Source organism: Schistocerca serialis, chromosome 4, assembly GCF_023864345.2.
Source record: "Schistocerca serialis cubense isolate TAMUIC-IGC-003099 chromosome 4, iqSchSeri2.2, whole genome shotgun sequence".
NCBI lineage: Eukaryota > Metazoa > Arthropoda > Insecta > Orthoptera > Acrididae > Schistocerca > Schistocerca serialis.
This window is the reverse complement of record NC_064641.1, coordinates 164,707,983-164,728,711: the sequence shown is the minus strand read 5'-3', so window position 1 is coordinate 164,728,711 and position 20,729 is coordinate 164,707,983.

The window sequence follows — 20,729 nt, the reverse complement described above, 5'->3', positions numbered from 1 at the left end:
GTTAGGTTTAAGTAGTTCTAAGTGCTACGCGACTGATGACCTTGGAAGTTAAATCCCGTAGTGCTCAGAGCCATCTGAACAATCTCTTACGAATACCGTCTGCTACAGGCGCCTTATTGGCTGGAGCCTGGCGCAAGGTTTACCTTCGTTCTTCGAGGTCGAAAGGCTAAGAAAGTCTGGTGTTAGTGTTCTTCATCTTCTACATGTTGCCTGGGGTTCGAGGAAGCCACGTCGGAACTTCTTCGAGTATAACAGGGGCAGTTGCGTTGGCATAGAGTTCCTGACAATGCTGCGTTACGTATTTTTAGTTGCCCTCTATGCGTAATGAACTTGGCCCTTCGGATCGTCCGAGGTGTCGACGAGGTGTTGTTTGGATCGCTTGTCCTCGTACTTTCAGTTACATGTTACGTGGTAGTCATTTCAGTGAACTGTAAGACCGTATCCTTCGACCTAATTGAACATCATTTTACAGATACGCTAATAAGGTGGAGGATCTTTAACTTGTATTGTTTGGCTCGTGACAGGTTCTGTTGTTCTATTGTAGGTGATGCGTATCTTCATACAGTTCGCTGAGCGATGTAAAGTGATACCCCTGAGCAGATTGTTGCCACTGAGCCTTTTTTCAAGTGTAATGCTTTAAAAATTGGTTATTTCAGCTTGGCACAACTGAGCGACCATCCAGTTCCGGCTTTGTATCATGGGCGGCCAGAAACTTATTGGTCCCAAAGAGCTGGTATCACATAGTATCGCTCCCCGCGTTAGCCAGGTTGTCTTTAACTGCCATGAGTCTCTGGCTATGTTAATAGATTGTCGTATATGACGCCACAGGTAGTGGACCGAGAAACTAAGCAGTAGTATTTCACAGTCTACTATACACGGCAGCATTTCCATGTCAACGTATATTCTGTAAGACGATTTGCTGAGGTTGTTGTGACGTAGGTGAAGGTCGAATGCAATATATCCACCAACTGTTCTTTGCTCCGAATTTGTTGAAGTTCGGCTCGGTGTTTAAAATTATGATTTTGCCCACTTTAAAATCGCCCCCTATAATCGTATGCGGTCGAAAATTTGTGAGAATTTTAGCTAGCTATATATTAAGGACTTCTTCCCTGTCACTCCGCACTCTATCACTGAAGGGCATAAATATTTACAATATGTAAAAAAATATGTGTGAAGTCTTATGGGACTTAACTGCTAAGGTCATTAGTCCCTAAGCTTACACACTACTTAACCTGAATTATCCTAAGGACAAACACACACGCCCATGGCCGAGGGAGGACTCGAACCTCCGCTGGGACCAGCCGCACAGTTACAATCTGTATATCAAAGAGTTGGCAAGTGATGCCTCTACCAGATGGGAGCAAACTGTAGGTGTGCATAGTGTTCCTTGCCTTAACATGCCCGATTTTGATAATTGAGTCACATCCGGTGGTATTTGTAACGACAGGAGAACATACTTCCTGCAAAAAGACGACATTGACGTCTCCCATAATTCAAGATTTTTGGTGGAAGAAGATATCTTGTTTACTTTTGTAATAGCTGAACGATATGTTTGCGTAATCATCTTTGTCGCCTAAGCAAACGTGCCTTCAGACCAGGGAATTTTTGGGTCATATCGGAAGTCCAGCGGTGCAATTTTATTTTCTGGTTGTTGTTTAGCCGGTGAATGCTATTAACGGCTGCATTCATCTTGGTATCTTCTTTAACTGGCTTTGGAAGATCTCTAGTTTTTTTTTTAACTTGATTTCCAAGTTTTCGCTGTTTTCTGCCCTGTTCTTTGGAAGTAACCACTTACTGTGATTCTAAACAAGTGTGGGTCTCGTCTGGCTCTTCTGTGTATCCGGTTGAAAGACGTAGCTTTGTATAGATTGTTTAATGTCTTCCTTCTATGTATTAGTGGATTGCATCCATTTGACTTTGTGTTTTTCGGAAATTAATCATCAGATGGTGATTCTGCGGGAATCACGTATACGTCACGCATGGAAGGTGCCTCCGTCATTTGCAAATGTACCGAAGGTTGTGTCGGTGATTCGTTCGCCTGAACGTAGAAAGGGTACGACTGTGGGCGTGGTGGGTTGTCCTGAATTTTCATCGCCCTTGCATCCTTCTATCTAATCTGTGGTCTGTTGTAATAATCTGTTGCCAGCCGGATTCACTATTTGGTATGAAGTGGTAGTCATGCTAGTATGTGATGGTTCCGTTATTATTTTGTTGGTGTCTCCCATGCTTCTGTCTGATGACAGTTGAAGGGCACTACGAACACGAGTGAATGTCGCCCGTAAGTGAGCAACTTGTCCAGCTGAAGTTTTGGGATGATCTACATATTCATCCAGGGCCCGAAATCCGGTCACATTAATGCAGGACATGACATGTTTGCTAAATCATTGGGGATCTCCGGATCTCCTTCAAATATTTGGAGTGAGTATTCGTAATCCGCTTTTATTGTTTGATCGCAGAGTCCTGCCATACGCCGTTAGTGCAGAACGGACGTATTCACCCGGAATTTAAATACAGCCAGCGATTCTAACACCTTGATAATCTCACCTGAGGGTCTCACAGTATCAACGTCTGCTACAGTGTTGTCCATGATCCGTTGTCGTGTTAAGTTCCGAATTTACTGCGTTCGAAAGCGATCACATTGAAACCCATAAATACACTGACAGAAAAAAGTACAATAATAGAAAATAATTAATGCAAAGCAATGAAATTTCCGGAATGTATTTGTCGAGATAACATATTTAAGTGATGAGCATTGCAAGATTACAGGCTAATGTACGCGCGAGATAAGCCATTGCATATGTGAAACGCCGGTACATTAATAACCGCCAGAATGTTGATGCTGTTTTGACTCACAATTCGCAATTTTTCACAACACAACTTCTATTGATGTAAGTTCACAAGGTTAATGACTGAACATACAAACTAAAGGTAACAATAACGAAAAAAGTCTCCTAATTGAGGCAAACGAAAGTTCACTTATTATTTTCCACAAAGGTTCGTGGTATCACACTCAGAAACTAGTAACAGTCCAATTCCGAGACGAAGACGTAATCTTTGACCGTTGCAATACACGAGCTCTGTTTCCGGCGTGAACTTAACTTCGGGCCTGGTTCCATCCCCTTAATAACTGTTTCCAGCCAACCAGATTTCGGCGTAGTGACACTTCCTGCGGACCGTGGTCCAGCTCCCCCCGCACGAAGTAGTTCTCGGAATGTCTGTTTCCATTATCTTGTGTGTAAATAGCCGGTGTTTACCATGGTGCTTTTGGGTACGCTTTTGAGCATAGACAACCTCGTCCTCTGTTGTGTTGTATGGGTTGCCGGCCCTCAGGGGCTACCTTGACGCCGGAATAACAGATGCAAGCGTGGAAACGAGCAGGGTTGTCTTGTACAGGTGTCGGATGTCAGCTTGTGGGAGGTTCCCTGTCCGTTGCACTTGATTGGCAATTAAAGGGACGGTTAATGCTGGTTGAGGATGAGGCTGGAGTTGTCGTCCGATGATGTCCCATATGTGCTCCACTGGACACAGATCTGGTGATCGAGCATGTGCCGGCACCATGTAGAGCATGTTCGGTTGTTGTTGTTGTTGTGGCCTTCAGTCCTGAGACTGGTTAGATGCAGCTCTCCACGTTCGGTTACAACAGCGATATGTGGGCGAGCGTTAACCTGTTAGAAAACACCCCCTGGAATGCTGTTCATGAATGGGAGCACAACCGGTCAAATCACCCAACTGACTTACAGATTTGTAGTCAATGTACGGCCGATAACCACGAAAGTGCTCCTGTTGTCATACTCCAGATCATTACTCCATGACTTGTTCCAGTGTGTCTAGGACACAGACAGATTTGTTGCAGGCCCTCACCTTATAACCAACAAATGACCATCACAGACACCGAGGTCCGCAACTCGTGGTCTAGTGACCAGCAATGCTGCCTCTAGATCACGGAGACCCGAGTTCAATTCTTGGCCGGTTTGGGGAATTTCTCTGTCCGGCGACTGGGTATTTGTGTTGTCCTCATAATTTCACCCTAATCATCATTCGTGACAGTGGCTAGAGTGGACTGTGTAAAAAAATTTGATTGTGTAAAAATTGGAGCTTTGTACGGGCGCTGATGACCTCGCAGTTGAGCACCCCACAAACCGATCATCATCATCATCACTGGCACCGAGACAGAACCAGCTTTCATCAGAGAATACGACAGACCTGTACTCTCGTCCTCAGTGAGCTCCCGCCTGACAACACTGTAGTCACAATTGGCGGTGGTCAGGGTCAGGGGAAAGCACTGTACAGGACTTCTGGCTCGGAGCCCTCCTTGAGAAGCAATCGATTAGTAACAGTCGTCGTCTCACTGTAGTGTCAAGTCCAGCTCATATTGCTCTGCAGATGCAGTACGATGCTCTACAGCCGTGCGCCATACAGGATGATCTTCTCTTTCGGTAGTCGCAGGTGGCCGTCCTGGAGCTGGTCTTCTTGCGGTCGTACATTCTCGTGTCCACCACCGCTAGCAATCATGTACAGTGCCTGCATACTTGCCAAGTGTTTCTCCAATATCACAAAAGGAACATCCAGCTCCCCGTAGCCTTATTACGCGACCTCGTTCAAACGCAGTGAGGTGTTGATAATAGCGTCTTTGTCGCCTTAATGGCATTCTTGACTAACATCAACTCGCAGCGTTCGACTTCAAAGGCACTAACGCTCATCACCGTCACAATGCGTACTTCAGCCAAAAGGATGATTTGTATTATTTTATCCGACTTGGTTAGAGCAGACAGCAGGTTTCAATAAACTACACTATAGGAAGTACTACAACCAGCCACAAATTTTCTTACCCGAAACTAGTTATGTTATAATAAAGTCATTTCAAGAAAACGAATGGCTTTCTGCAGTATTTACTACTGTGTAAGCAATATACGCAACCACATAGTAGCGGCACTCGCGCTATTTCCATGCGACTGGCATGAAATTGGAATATGCACCATCTTTCAGATGTAGTAACACGCCTACCAACTTTCGTTTATGTCGCACAAGTCCTTCTTGGTGTGCCGCAAGTTCTTTTTCCGCCCCTGTAATTTTGCAGGTAAATCTAATTTCATAATAAGCAAATCATCAATTACGGATGTGCACGGTTGTCGCAACCATTTGCGAAGCTCAATCTGGTCGCATTTTTTTGAAGTTCTTCCATGTTCACTATGTGCTCAGCAGCCGCTTATTTACACTTACTGCCGTCGAACGAGTTAGCGTAACAAAGTCACAATATTATTGCACTTCTCCTCCCGTAGTCGTTATTGGATACGCACTGTGATGTTACATTAAACGAGTACAGTGCTGACAAAGGAGAAAAGCCTTGTACTGCCAATGATTAACAAATCGGCTTTGAATATACTATCAAGTGTTTCAGCGTCTCCTCGTGAAACAACGTCATAAATGCAGTGCGGCTCTATTCATATTCATTTCTGAGCGTGGGAAACAGAAGAAGTCGTGGAAGTGGGCTCATTCAGGTGATAAAGACTTTTATTTAAGGCCGTAGAACTTTGCCGGGAAGGAAAAAAAGCAGAATCAGGTAATAGTACCTCTACAAAAAGCAATACTGCGGGCGGCAAAAATAAAAATTGGAAATTTGTGGTAAGTTCCTATGGGACCTAATTGCTGAGATCATTGGTCCCTACACTTACACACTACTTAATCTAACTTAAACTAACGTACGATAGGGACAACACACACACCCAAGGCCGAGGGAGGTCTAAAACATCCGCCGAGGGGAGCCACACAAACCGTAGGAAGGTGCCTCAGAAGGAACAGTAAAATATATTTTGAAATGCATTACAAAGGCGGAAGAAGGAAAAATTAAGCCATATAAAACAAAGATGTGCTGAAAAAAGTAAACTTAGACGAAGTACTCATTCAAAGAAAATTTTTGCCGTACAATGAGCAGAAGATTAGAACCTCAATGTTGAGAAAGCTGCTAATATTTTCGAAACACCGAGAGAAATTTCCAGGAGGAAGGGAAACATTGTGGACAATTTTGAAAGGGATGGCATTTTGTTTCAAAAAATTTAAAAATTTGAGAATCATGCAAACTGAACCTACCGACATTTTTGCAAAGTGCGCGGAATACTTGAAGGCTATTAGAAATAATAAGAATTAGCCAAATAAGCCAGTGGTTATTCACGGGTGAAACGAGGATGCTTGGAGAAGTGCTAGCAGCATGTAGCTCCGGATGTAGTGACTAAGAGCAGTGCACTCAAAAGAGATATTTATGTCCAAGCTAAAGCAGCAGTGGGTTACATAGAGGCAGTAGAGTTAATTTATGATTCGAAATTTAAGACCCAAGACTACTGCGATTATATGAATGGGGGTAATTATCACAAAATTTTAAAAGAGATACAAATTTGTAACCTCCCATCTCGTAGTATTGTTCCTGGTAATGCACCGTATCAGATTGTTCAGACAAATAAAGACCACTCTGCTGCAACTCGTAAGAAGGACGTAACTGAGTGTCTCCTTCGGAACAAAATGCGTTTTGAACCGAGATGAACAACAGCTTTTGCAGCTAGTGCATTATAATAAAACAAAGCCTGTTTGTAAAGCAGATGCAGTTTTAGAGAGCCCGCATCTCGTGGTCGTGCGGTAGCGTTCTCGCTTCCCACGACCGGGTTCCCGGGTTCGATTCCCGGCGGGGTCAGGGATTTTCTCTACCTCGTGATGGCTGGGTGTTGTGTGATGTCCTTAGGTTAGTTAGGTTTAAGTAGTTCTAAGTTCTAGGGGACTGATAACCATAGATGTTAAGTCCCATAGCGCTCAGAGTCAGGTTATGAACACAGATGTTGGTCTGAAGAGCAGAGCTGAGTACGTACCACGCGGTAATGGCAGTGTTACGGGAACTTACCCGGTGGATAAAATTCGAACGGATTCCAGTGAAACAGATATAGCAGATGAAGCACTTGCCATTTATCCACCTTGTGATGGAGCATCCACTTCATAACTCTAATCACCAAGGTTACTGCAGTTTTCACTGCATAACTGTAGTTGTACTGTCTTTCCTTAACCTCCACAATCCCGACTACGCGTTTACCCACGGTTAAACAACCGAAACGCCATCGCTCCCGGCTGCGAAGGTGACAAAGACATGGGACAGCGATACGCACGTATACAGATGGCGCCAGTATCCCGTACACAAGGTATAAAAGGCCAGTGCCAATGGCGGAGCTGTCATTTGTACTCAGGTGACCCATGCGAATAGGCTTCCGACGTGATTATGGCCGCACGTTGTGAATTAACATGCTATGACCGCGGAATGGTAGTTGGAACTAGACGCGTAAGACATTTCATTTCGGAAATTGTTGGGGAATTCAACATTCCGAGATCCACAGTGCCAAGAGTGTGCCGAGAATTCGACATTTCAGGTATTACTTGTCACCACCCAAAAAGCAGTGGCCGACGACCTTAACTTAACGACCGAGAGCAACGGCGTTTCCATAGAGTTGTCAGTGCTAGCAGACAGGCAACTCTGCAGGAAACAATGTGGGACATACGAATAACGATTCCGTTAGGACAGTACGGCGAAATTTGTCATTAATGGGCTGTGGCAGCAGACCACTGACGCGATAGCATTTGCTGACACCAAGGCATTACCTGCAGTGCATCTCCTGGGTTCGTAACCCTGTCGGTTAGACCCTACACGACAGGAAAACCGTGGCCTAGTCAGATCAGTCACGATTACGGTTGATGGGAGTTGATGGTAGGATTTGAGTGTTGCACAAACCCTACGAAACCATGAACCCAAGTTGTCGACAAGGCACTGTGCATGCTGATGGTGGCTCCATATTGGAGTGGGCTCTTTTCGCATAGAATGGACTTTATGTCCTCTGGTCCATCTGAATCAATCATCGACTGGAAATGGTTATTTGCGGCTACTTGCAGACCATTTGCAGCCATTGCATGGACGTCATGTTCCCAAACAACGATTAAATTTTTATGGGTGACAATGCACTAAGTCACCAGGCCACAACTGTTCGTGAATGGTTTGAAGAACGTTGTGAACGATGCTACCGAATGATTTGGCAACAAATCGAACATTTGTGGGACATAATCGAGAGGTCAGCACGTGCACAAAATCCTTCGGCAGCAACACTTTCTCAGTTATTTATGTTTATAGAGGCAGTATGGTTCAGTATTCCTGCAGGGGACTTTCGACAACCTGTTGAGTTCATTCCACGACGAGGCGCTGCATTATGCCGGGCTAAGGGAGGTCATACTCGATATTAGACTGAAATGATAATTAAATCAAGACCCTAAGCTGTCGACAGACGTTGATATACACCACCGGGGACAGCTAAAAATGTGTGCCCCGACCGCGACTCGAACCCGGGATGTCCTGCTTACATGGCACACGCTCTATGTTCGAAAGAACAGATACCATCTTCACATATTTAAGGCTAACCGGCCATTGATCTTCTTCTGTGCTGGATGCACACGCATTGCATGAACTCTTACGGGACTCGGTAAGATTGTCTGCCGCGAGTAATGAGTGTAGTGGGCAGGGGCACTACGAATGCAGTGTGTGGACATTAATTTGGGAATGTGGGTCTCACGGGGAGCGTACAAGAAATAAATCCCTATAATGGCACTGTCCTCTGGACCGTCGGTGGCTCAGATGGATAGAGCGTCTGCCATGTAAGCAGGATATCCGGGGTTTGAGTCGCGGTCGGGGCACACATTTTCAACTGTTCCCGTTGATATATGTCAACACCTGTCGACACACCTTTATTTAATTATCATTTCATTCTAAGAGCTGCATGGTATCTGTAGTTTCGGACATGTCCGAAAGAACAGATACCATCTTCATGTCGATATTAGGAGGTATCCGATGGCTTGTCTCACCTCAGTGTTATACGATGGTCCACTGGTATTCTCATACGATGTGCTTGTCTCACCTGACCGCCGGACGTATACAGGTACCTCCTCGCGTGACGACAATAGCAGACAGAAGTACGTGTTACAATGAAACTGATGTATGGGAACGTTGAGAACTACGATAGATCGATACTCATAGCCTGCCACACTACCTCTAAGTGGTGACATGACTAATTTGATTAATTGAACATTCTCGTCGTATATGTGACTACAGTGTTGTCAAACTGCATTTCTTTTATCTCGGTTTTCTACTGAAATACGCACGGGAAGAAATTTTGTTATAGACGTTTGTTTACTGTAGCTATACAAGAACCTTCACTATAGCCGGGTCGTAAAATTTTGGTTCAACTTGTATACACAGATAAACTATGTGATAAAAATATCCCGACACTCCAAAAGACATATGGTTTTCATATTAGGTCCATTGTGCTGCCATCTATTGTAAGGCACTCCATATCAGCTACCTCAGTAGTCTTTAGACATAGTGAGAGAGCAGAATGGGGCGCTCTGCGGAACTCACGGATTTCGAACGTGGTCAGGTGATTGGGTGTCACTTGTGTCATACGTCTGTACGCGAGATTTTCAACCTCCTAAACATCCCTAGGTCCACTGTTTCCGATGTTGTAGAGAATTGGAAACGTGTAGGACATGTACAGCACAAAAGCGTGCAGGCCGATCTCGTCTGTTGACTGACAGACAGTTGAAGAGGGTCTCAATGTGTAATAGGCATACATCTATCCAGACCATCAAAGAGGCATTCCAAAATGCATAAGGATTCACTGCATCTACCATGACAGTTAGGCGGGAGGTGAGAAACCCTGGATTTAATGTTCGAGCGGCAGTTCATATGCCACACATTACGCCGGTAAATGCCAAACGACTCCTCGCTTAGTGTAAGGAGCGTACACATTGGACGATTGGACATTGGAAAACGTTGTGTGGAGTGACAAATCACGCTACACAATGTGGCGATACAATGGCAGGGTGTAGGTATGGCAAATGCCCAGAGAACGTCATCTACCAACGGGTGTAATTACAACAGTTAAATTCGGAGGCGGTTGTGTTATGGTGTGGTCGGGGCTTGCACCCCTCGTTGTTCTGCGTGGCACTATCACAGCACAACCCTGCATTGATGTTTTAAGCACCCTCTTGCTTCCCACTGTTGAAGAGCAATTAGGGGTCGGCGTTTGCATCTTTCAACACAATCGAGCACCTGTTCATAATGCACGGCGTATGGCGGAGTGGTTACACTACAGAAACATCCCTGTAATGTACTGGTCTGCACAGAATCCTGACCTGAATCCTATTAAACACCTTTGGAATGTTTTGAAACGCCGACTTCGTGTCAGGCCTTACCGACCTACATCGATACCTCTCCCCATTGCGGCACTCCGTGAAGAATTGGCTGCCATTCCCCAAGAAACCTTCCAGCACCTGACTGAACGTATGCCTGCGAGAGTGGAAGCTGTCATCGAGGCTAAGGCTGGGCCAACACCATATTAAATTCCGGCATTACCGATGGAGGGCGCCACGAACTTGTTAGTCATTTTCAGCCAGGTATCTGGATACTTTTGATTACATAGCGTAACATTTTGACAAAGTGGAAACTTTTAGTTTACTGTGGCTTAAAAAATCATTGGAAGCACAAATAAACACTTGTTTATCAGCTGATGACCATAGTATTGTATATCATGATGAAGGTAAACTACAAAATTTTGTTCACAGGCTGAGTTTCCTGCTCGAAGAATATAATTCGAATACACTATTAATAAGAGATAAGTTATGGTATTTAGAGAAGTCGAGTATCTACGGCCAAAACCTGTCTTTTTCGAAATAGTAATTGAACGAATAATAAAATTTTAGTGTCCTGGAAATCAAGGTAGTTATCTGGAAGACTTAGATTAAAAAATCTAACAAAATTCTTACATAAGTATGCCAGTGTAAGCATAACTTTAAAAAAATATGACGAAGGCCTTGAAATTTAAATTTGATTAAGCTGTGACACTTAGGGACTCATCTACCGTAGTGAGATCTTCACCCTAACCAAAGGTCAGCGAAAAATGATGCAAGCGTGTGAATGCAATGCCTAGGAGCTGCGAAAAGACGTAGAAAATTAAATTCAATAAAAAGCAGATATATTAATAGAGAGTTCAGTGCTGAATCAGTATTCGAAGCCACAGATGAATGTGGAGGTAAATGGAAGGAGTATGTGGAAAAAATGTCATGACGGTGAATATCATTAGAAGCTATGAAATACGTATTAGACGCAAAAAATGCGTTGGAAGACCCAGTGAGAAATGGCTAGAACACGGCTGACCCATTTATCAGGTGCAACGCTCAAACTAAGATAAAATGAATAGGATGAATATGACGATGACGATTCATTAGCTTTGTAATACGTTATTTTCTTTCCTAACAGATCGGTTGTGATATTAATACAGCGACATTATAAATTATACATTTATCATTATTACCTAAAGCTGAAGTTACTAATTTAAAGTCGAATCCGACTGGAGCAGCAGTGTTTGAATCCCAAAAAAGGTATACATGAAGAAAAAAGAAAGGTTAAATAATGACGCAAAGTTCTTATCTCAATATTGTTAGCAGATGTTCTGCATCAGAATGTCTCTGCAGTGTCTCGTGAAGTGAAGTAATAAATCATAGTCGATTGACGGATGAGGACGTTAAGCTCGACAGCTCCTATGCCGCTTTTTCAAGAAACTTTCTAATGGGCTGACGATGGATTTCACTCTCGCGCTGTCTCCCACACCATGTTCTGCAGAAAGATATAAAGGGCCCTTAGACCCTTCCCAAAATACATGGCTGCGAAAACGACATTGATGCTTTCGTGTTACTATTCGATTCCAGGAGCGTTAATGTGTACACTAAACGTATCAGAAAAGCATTCACTGGGAATGAAAATTTATCAAGTAAAGCACATCTCATAGCGCCGTTCAAGCTTTCACGGTTGCTTTAAATGTCTTCTGCACCATATCATTGCGGCTGTACCACAAAGCTCTGCCTTGTCCATTGGCAACTGTCACTCACCAAGAGGCAAGACGGTGCTACTCTGGTTCAAAATGGTTCAAATGGCTCTGAGCACTATGGGACTCAACTGCTGAGGTCATTAGTCCCCTAGAACTTAGAACTAGTTAAACCTAACTAACCTAAGGACATCACAAACATCCATGCCCGAGGCAGGATTCGAACCTGCGACCGTAGCGGTCTTGCGATTCCAGACTGCAGCGCCTTTAACCGCACGGCCACATCGGCCGGCGCTACTCTGGTGTCCAAAATTAAAACAACAATCTGAATTTTGCAAGGTTGCATTTATTTTGCCACAAACCGTGTAAACAGGTGGCAGTAAAGTAGAAACAATGTAAATACTGCACAATGTAATTAACTGCAACGTGCATAACGGCAGTCGTAAATGTTTTTCGTTTTTTTTAACTTAGCCTTTTTGCACACACATTCTGACAACTGCTCACTGCGCTCAGTATGAGGTTAGGCCACCTCTGGCACCAATACAGGCCTCACAGCGATGGGACATTCTGTGGATAATGTCATCAGTCTCATGTTGAGGCAACAACTCCCATTCTCCCTGCAGAATTGCTCACAAGTCTATGAGATGGGTTGGTGGATGCTGACGTGATACAACCCGTCTGCCTTGAGCATCCCAGACATGCTCATTGCGGTTCGAGGTGCGAGAGCGATCAGTACACACCATGCATGCAAAATCTTTCATTTCCAAAAAGACATCAACCACCGCTGCTCTATGAGGTCGAGCATTATCGTCCATCAGTATGAAGTCTGGGCACACAGCACCTACCAACTACTGGGCATGAGATCTCAAGATCTCCTCGTGGTATTTGACAGCAGTTAAAATATGCTGAGTCACTCGTACAATATTATGTAGAGGTGTTTCACTGGTCAACATAAACCCTGCCCATACCAGTAGGGATCCTCCTAGATATCGGTTTCTTACCACAGTGTTTGGGTCCCGAAATAGTGTTCCACATTCCCTCCAGATGCGAATCTATCGAGAATCACTCTTGAGACCAAATCAGAACTCATCTGGTAAAAGAACATTGCCTTGCTGTTCGACCGTCCCTGTGGCATGTTAACGACTCCACTCTAGGCATTCCCTTCTCTGAAGAAGCGTTAAAGGTACACATACAGCAGGTCTCCGACAGTAAAGGCCACTCTGCCGAAGCCTTATGTACACGTTTTACCTCGATACAACACGTCCAGTGGATGCTGCGTCTTCAGTTGCAGTATTGTACTAGGACGGTACCGTCGTTCCACTACAGCCAAATGACGGTCCACTTTTTCTGATGTCACACATGGTCGGCACTGTCCTGGTCTCCGTGATACTGTTTCATTCTCCATAAACTGTCGCCTCATTCGATAAACAATAGAACGATTCACATTGGGATATCGGGTCACATCGGTTTGCGACTGTCTTGCTTCCATTCTCCCTGTAGACCTCCACCACAGAGAGTCTCGAAGAGTCTTCTCCGTGCCATACTGCACCCTCTGTGACTGTACACAGTGATGGTGTCTGTGAGACTACCCAGCAAACAGTTCCCCGCTTAATAGGTGCCCTGACGTCATTGCTCGCGTGACTGTCCGTTGATCGGAATGCCATCCTCCGTGCGAAACACTTTCGTAACATCTGTTGACAGTTTGTGTGATTATATCGTGAAGTAGACACAGGAGGGAATATAGCAGTTTGTTGCTTTAATTTTGGACACCAGTGTAGTTGTAGGATATAAACGTCGAGAGCCAAAAGACTTGATGCATAACGTGGCCATTGTGTCAGGTGTCAAATGAAAAACATAGCTAAACACTATGAACATGCTTGGTCGTGAACTTTAGCTATAAAATTCTTGTCATGCTCCTAGGGAGATCATATTACTTAAGACAAAAAGGAATCACACAGCTTGGCTGCAAGCAGGCATTGATGGAAATCAATGAGGAAAGTAGGAAAATCTGTGCCGAACTGGGTTTCGAACCCGGGTCTCCTGCACACCTGGCATTCTCTGAACACATTTAATAATCATCATCATCTTCTTCTTCCTCTTTTTCCTCCGAAAGAACCTTCCAGGCGCCTAAAGGAAGGGGTGGGGACAAAGTGTGCCGAAGTTTCAATCCGAGGCCTAGCCACCATGTACCATTCCCTCCCTCAGGAATCAAGGAAAGCGCTAGGATCATCGTGGAATAGAGTTACAAAGAACATTACGATTTATTTATTTATTCATTTATTTTAATACCACCGAGAATAGCGGAAAACGACTTTGCGAGGAGAAGGGAGTGGCAAGTAGCCTGACTCTGTTAGGCTACAGACGAATGCTTTTACAAAGAAGAACATACCGATGGCCAGAGAATAACCGATTATAAGAGTGTAAATGGTGTGCATCAATTCCTCATTGTAGGAACACCCCAGTTCTGCGATGGGTCTGTATTTGTGATTCCGGAGAACTGCACAATAACGTTCATTAAGGAACTGCCAAAAATCAAGGAAAATTTTCTCGCCTTCATAAAACAAGTTGTTTGCTGAGTGTCCCCAAATCCACTTCACGGTGTTCATCTCTGTTTGTGACTACTATACCAAATCGAGAAAGAGGAGCAGGTGAGGAGATATCTGATGAGGAGTTGTACTGGTACGGCCAGCATCTGTCTCACTAAGAACCAGACACTTATCACCAATCCGCACACGAGACGATGCACGTATGTGTCTAGAACACCACACGTGACACATAGTTGGGTGTGTGTAAGGTGAATCCCGTGAAGGTGTGACCAGAATACTTGCTTCCCATTCACTGTAAGGTACCCTGCAGACTCGACGTCAGTGACAACGTAATGAGCACATACCGATCGCCAGACGGCACGCCAGTCGACGTGGGGATGCTTAGCCTCAACCACATCCGATGGCCTGTACTGCTGAAGAAAGTCATAGATCGCCTTCCTGACCTCAGCGCTGCTATGGAGAACGATGACGAGATCGTCTGCATGAGCCTTGAAGCAGAATACATGGCCCCTGAGAACCATCCCAGCCAGTCAGAGGTGACGGAGGCTGCAGACCAACGGTTCCATAGCGTACAACCGTCCAGAGAGCTGGCAGCCTTGACGCACCGAACGACGGCTCAAGATGGGAGGAATCAGACAGACATTGTAGAGTACACAGGACATAGCTCCACGAAGGATACGCCTTACGACGTCGACCGTAGTACCAGGGTATCCCATACTGTGGAGCTCCCCTTACAGATGGTCGTGATCGACCGGATAAAACGCTTGGCTGAGGTCAAGAGCGGCCAAAAGTCCCGGTACATGAGGATCGTGAGCAACAGCGATTATATCCCGATAGCGACAGAGGGCTGTGCGGATGATATTAGGGCCTCCCAAAGAAGTTTCGTCAGGGGAAACCATGTACCGGGCCATCTGCTTAAGCCTTGCATCCAATAGCCCCGTAAGTGTCTTCGTGTCGCTGTTGACCGAGGTCAAGTGGCAATAACATTATTGGTCTTGACGAAGCAGTATAAAGATAACATCGCCGCAAACCACTGTCCCGCCGTCAGAAGAAGAGGCTCGACCACCAACGTCCGTCCTATTAAACTAAATGTAAGAAAACACGTAACTCAGGTACACTTCTTGTTCTTACCCGTGCGCTTCAAGCCCAACATTCTTCTCGTAAAACTATTGAGGCATTCACAATGTATACGACAGTCTAAAGTGTGAATATCAGCTTTACTGGTTCACGGGCGTCGCGTTGGATAATGTTGTGGAAGCTGCACAATATTTCAACGAGGCAGCTGGTCGTCATCTTCCGGTGCTTACTGATGTGTTGCTTTCTTTTCTTTATTGTAATTTTAAAACCTTTACAGAAAGGTAGGCCGGCAGTGGCCTATCTATGCAGATCTTCGGCCACAGAAAAAAATTTAAAACAGGAAGACATATAAAACAGACATACATGAAGGATAAAAACAGGAGACATACATATTAACATAAAGGAAGGCGTTCACGGACGCACTGAGTGTATAAAAACGATCAGCACAGTACACAATGGAGACACAGAGTTTCACGCGCGAACGGAAGAAGACTGAAGAAGAGACAGTGAGTAACTGACGGTAAGACGAACACTAGCACAGTGGCGACGATCTCCGGGCGCACTAAAAACATACTGTGCACACGAAAAGCCGGGGGCCTGCCAGAGGAAAGAGGTGTGAGTAGGAGGGAAGGGGGGGGGGGGGGGGAATGCCAGTGGGAGAGAAGAAGGGAGGTGGAGGGGAGACGGTTTGGGGCTGTGTTGAAGCCCGGGGAGAGGGGAGGGGAGGGAGGGACGAGGGGGGAGGAAGTGAGGAGGGAGAGAAGGGAAAGAGGGTGCCCTGGAGGAAAAACACAGGAGGAGGAAGCGGAGGATCAAAGCTGATATGAGAGGTAGGTGGAGGGGACGAGGGCATCATCAGGGAGGGGGAGTTGGCGGAAGCCACCTTGGGCAAGGGTATAGAATGTGGTAAGATGGATAGCGGGTGGGACGCAGGTGCACAGATGTGGTAGCGGACGGGGGTGTTATGTTGCTGCAGTGGGTGGCCAATATAGACGCTGACTCGCTAGCGGAGACCAGGCGCCAAGGGGTGGAGGCTGTAACGTCATCGTAGACGTATCATAGCCCACGGCGACATCCAGTGCCGCCTGCCGGAGAAACTGGCCGCGGTCTTCGCATTTCGCATTAACGACGCGGGGAAAAGCGGGGCAACTATTCGGGGCCCTGCACGAGCGTGCCAGCAGCGTTGGCGCCCAGTTTATACGTGCGGCCTTTGATTCGCCGTCTGTGTTGACTAGGATTCGGTCGTCTGCGCCCGACGATGCCTTAGTGCCGCCATTGCTGATACGCATGCTTTACTGAGTTGAAATCCTGTGTCTCTGTTGATCAGGTCGTTACTTACAAGTATTTAGACCGCTTCTTTAATGATGGAGGCCCTATAAGCGTACGTGGAAGCAGACGAAAGGATCTTTGTCTCTCAGCAATGCATCCTGTGTCCCGTATCAAGACAGTGTTCAGTCACAGCAGACTTTTCTGGCTCACCCAATCATATGTGTCATCTATGTTCAGCGCATTTATCCGTAACAGTACGACATGTCTGGCCAATGTATGATATCCCACACTGGCATGGGATTTTAAATATCCCTGGTCTCCTTAGACCCAGGTATTTTTTAATGGAACTCAGCATCGTTTGGAATCGCACTGGAGGCTGGAAGATACATTTTATTTAAGGTTTCTTGAACAGCTTGCCTATATAGAAGGACCCGCCACTAAGATAGGTAGGAAAACCGTCCTCTTTGCGTTCTCCGTTTCATTTGACTGTTCTTGAGCTTCAGTTGAAATGCATTACGGATGTATTTATCAGAGTACCCGTCTTATACGAACACAGATCGAAGATGACACAACATTGTCCGACGTGATACTCGTGAACCAATGAAGAAGTAATGTCGAGGAAGTCTCAAACAGCACAAAGTGAATATCGTTTATTGCGAATGTCGAACTATTTGAGCAGTGATGCGGTTGTATGCTAAAGCACTAACATTCTGTCTTTGGAAACACTGTTAATAATAGTGCTAGAAACTGAAAGAGTGGAGAATGAAATACGCCAGGGAAAAGAAGAGGAACTGATCAATGAAATGCAAGTAACCTTTCAGCAACAGTAACACGCAATGAAAATGTCAGTAAGAGGCATCTCAGAACCAGAAGAGGAAGCGAAAACTATACTCCGTCTCATTTTATCCTCTTCACATTTCCCTTCATCTACAGCTTCACTGGAATGAGTTCTAGAATCGATTACATTTATCCAAATGTTATCAACGAAAAATGCAAAGTGAAGCACCAAGTATAACCGAAATTTTGTTTATGGAAGAAACACCTTTTACAAACTATGCGCAAGTCAATCCTTGGAATATGCACTAATCGTCAGTTTGCTCAAAAAGTGTGGACAAAAATAATGATCTTCATCTATCTTTGGTGCATGTTTTTCGAGACATGCATCATTGGGCGCTATTTTATTGATGAGAATCTACATACACCCAAGTATTCCAGTTCGTAGGATATGCTGCTGCCGCAGTTACTTAAAGGCATCCCACATGACATAAGGTAATCACTGTGGTATCAATACGACGGGTATATCTTCCATTCCACACAGGTAATGGGAGACCCTTTTAAGAGAACGTTTGAAGAGCACTGGAACGGTCGTTTGGGAAATGCATAATGGTCTGTATAATCACCGTGCTCAACCCTTCCATACTTCTATCTGTGGTGAAAATTAAAGCACCAGGTCTACCAGGAAACACCGATGACTCCCGTAATGCCTGACAACATGGTGCTGTGCTGCCGTTATCTCCCGATGACTTTGAATGTGCAGTATTGTTTTTTCCAGAATCGCTTTATAGCGTGCTCAGCGTCAAGATTTTGAGGACGTGATACAACAGCAATGATAATAAAAACACGAAGACTTCCTGAGTTAAGTGTTTGGTCACATTTAATATAACAGGGCAGATGTTTGTAGAATTTCTCCTCCAGAGAGCAGAGCAGAGGATTGCGGCACTGTTATCTTGATACTGCTTAAGTGGCTGGCTCTGAGCACTATGGGACTTAACATCTATGGTCATCAGTCCCCTAGAACTTAGAACGACTTAAACCTAACCAACCTAAGGACATCACACACATCCATGCCCGAGGCAGGATTCGAACCTGGGACCGTAGCGGTCACGCGGTTCCAACTACTTAAGTCTTATACTTGTTACGACGCTAAAGTTCTCTTATAAGCTCCTTTCAAATGCCACAGATAAAAATGCATAGTTCCATTATGAAAAAAGAACAAAGTCGGTGTCGTAATTGAGCGATTATAAACGAGAAAAATTACTTGCAAATGTCAGGAAATTTGCCATCTTGTGTTCTATATTAATACAAAAACCGCATATATTCAGTCATTCTGGATATACACTGATGGAAAGAAAGTCAAAATCAATAAATAATTAATGTAGGGTAAAGGAATTTTAGGAATCACTAGTCTAGGAAACATACACTCATGCTCATAAATTAAGGACAATGCTGATACATGGTGAAACAACACTCTGGTGGGTAATTTGTGGGTTTAAATCACCTCGGGGTATGACCATGCGGTGAATTTGAACTGCAGTCGTTGTACGGTTTCGCAGGCAGCAGTCCACATACGCGGAGGTGTGCTGGTGCATGTCAGAGTACGGTGCAGCGAGTAAGTGTGCAGACCTTTACAGACCTGCTAATGGACACTGTGTATTGAAAATGGCTCAGAGAACACATACTGATGATGTTATGAGGGGTAGAATACTAGGGCGGCTTAAGGCTGTTCAAACACAGCAGGTCGAAACAAGGGCCCTCCCTGTGCCACAAAGTGTGATCTCAAGATTATGGCAACGTTTAGAGCAGACAGGCAACGTGTCCAGGCGCTACAGTACTGGACGTCCACAGTGTACAACACCACAAGAAGACAGATATCTCACCACCAGTGCCCGCGGAAAGCCACGGACTACTGCAGGTAGCCTAGCTCGGGACCTTACCGCAGCCACTGGAACAGTTGTCTCCAGACACACAGTCAACAGACGACTGAACAGACATGGTTTATTCGCCCAGGGACCTGACAGGTGCAATCCACTGACCCCTGGTCACAGGAGAGCCCGTAAAGCCTGGTATCAAGAACACAGTAGATGGTTATTTGAACAGTGGTCCCAGGTTATGTTCACGTACGAGTCCAGGTATAGTCTGAACAGTGATACTCGCCGGGTTTTCATCTGTCGTGAACCAGGAACCAGATACCACCCCCTTAATGTCCTTGAAAGGGACCTGTATGGAGGTCGTTGTTTGATGGTGTGTGAATGGGATTACGATTGGTGCACGTACAGCCCTGTAAGTCTTTGACAGAGGACCTGTAACAGGTCAGGTGTATTGGGACGTCATTCTGCACCAGTATGTCCGCCTTTTCAGGGATGCAGTGGGTCCCAACTTCCTCCTGATGGATGATAACGCACGACCCTACCGAGCTGCCATCGTGGAGGAGTACCTTGAAACAGAAGATACCAGGCAAATGGAGTGGCCTTCCTGTTCTCCAGACCTAAGCCTCATCGAGCACGTCTGGGATTCTCTCGGTCGACGTATCGCTGCACGTCATCGAATCCCTACGAAACTTCAGGAGCTCCGACAGGCACTGGTGCAAGAATGGGAGGCTATACCCCAGCAGCTGCTCGACCACCTGATCCCGAGTATGCCAACCCATTGTGCGGCCTGTGTACGTGTGCATGGTGATCATATCCCATACTGATGTCGGGGTACATGCGCAGGAAACAGTGGCGTTTTGTAGCACATGCGTTTTGGGACGGTTTTCTCAACTTATCACCAATACCGTGGACTCACAGATCAGTGTCGTGTGTGTTCCCTATGTGCCTATGCTATTGGCGCCAGTTTTCTGTAGTGCCACGTTGTGTGGCACCGCCGGCCGGTGTGGCCGAGCGGTTCTAGGCGCTTCAGTCTGGAGCCACGCGACCGCAACGGTCACAGGTTCGAATTCTGCCTCGGCCATGGATGTGTATGATGTCCTTAGGTTAGTTAGGTTTAACTAGTTCTAAGATATAGGGGACTGATGACCTCAGATGTTAAGTCCCATAGTGCTCAGAGCCATTTGAACCATTTGTGTGGAACCACATTCTCCAGTCACCCTTAATTTATGAGCATGATTAACGCTGCAAGACCACAGGTTAAAGTAAGCGTGAAATAAACCATTGAAAATGTG